The sequence below is a fragment of the Aquarana catesbeiana genome, linkage group LG03 (assembly GCF_042186555.1).
Source record: "Aquarana catesbeiana isolate 2022-GZ linkage group LG03, ASM4218655v1, whole genome shotgun sequence".
NCBI lineage: Eukaryota > Metazoa > Chordata > Amphibia > Anura > Ranidae > Aquarana > Aquarana catesbeiana.
Window position 1 is genome coordinate 378,990,891 of NC_133326.1, and position 1,290 is coordinate 378,992,180.

General features: G+C 46.5%; 1 pseudogene; it reads left to right on the plus strand.

Annotated features, from left to right (window-relative positions):
• The first annotated feature begins 329 nt into the window (after positions 1-329).
• Positions 330-447, plus strand: LOC141135906 (5S ribosomal RNA; annotated as a pseudogene).
• Positions 448-1,290: the final 843 nt, after the last annotated feature.

Sequence of the window (1,290 nt, forward strand, 5' to 3'; positions counted from 1 at the left end):
CAACTACCTGGAATATCTAGGTTGGATTCTCAACCTAGGAGAAATCTTCTTTAAAACCATGAAGGCTAAAATACTTGGATCATAGGTACACCCAGAAAAGGGTATTCTTACCCCAGGCAAAGATCAGCGCCATAAAGTAACTGATTTAGGTGGTCGAAGCAAGATGAATTTCTTCTACTTAACTTTGCATGAGGTTGTTGGGAAAGATGGTGGCTTCATTCAAGGCCGTTCCTTATGCTCAGTTTCATTCGAGACTGCTGCAAAACAGTATCCTATCGGTTTGGAACAAAGGGTTCAAGCTCTACATTCCCAATGTGTCTGACTCCAAAGCCTAGGGCCACATCACCCTGATAGCACCCGATCTCGTCTGATTTGGAGGCTAAGCAGGGTCGGGCCTGGTTAGTACCCGGATGAGAGACCACCTGGAAATACCAGGTGCTGTAGGCTGGGTGTGCCGGAGCCTCAGTTTATGATTAATATCCAAAAATCTACTAAGGGGAAAATCCTACCTTCGGTTACCTGGGAAGTGGTAACAACATATGTCAACCTTTTTTGTTTAGGTTGAGGAACAGTCCTGGAAGAGGCAACTGTTCAAGAGAAGTGGCCCAGATTAGAAATGGCCTTGCCCATTAACATTTTAGAAATTCAGACAGAGCTCTTGGTCCTGAGGGCCTGAACGTTCAGTTTACGGTATTGTCCTGCCAGGATTCAATCGACAATGCTACAGCAATGGCCTATATTAATCACCAAGGGGGCACAAGAAGTTGTGCGGCCCAGAGAAAGGTGAATCATATCCTATCTTGGGCAGAAAACAATGTACTTTGCCTATCGGCAGTCTTCATCCTAGGAATAGAAAATTGGCAGGCGGACTACTTGAGTCGCCAGCAGTTGTTCCCGTGAGAATGGTTCCTTCACCCCGATATCTTTCTGTCAATATGTCAAAAATGGGGGATCCCAGACATAGATCTGTTTGCGTCCAGGTTCAACAAAGAAATCGACAACTTTGTGTCAAGAATAAAGGATCTGCTAGCATTTTGAACAGGTGCCTTGCTATTCCCGTGGAATCGGTTCTCACTGATTTATGCATTCCCTCCTATTCTGCCTGCGTCCACGACTTCATCGCAGGATCAAGCAGGAAGGGAAGTTGTTGATTCTTGTGGCCCCCAGCGAGGCCCAGGAAATCTTGGTATGCAGAGATCGTAAAGATGGCAGTGGGGGACTCATGGACCCTACCATCACGGCCAGACCTTCTCTCGCAAGGTCCGGTGTTCCATCCTACTTTACAAACGT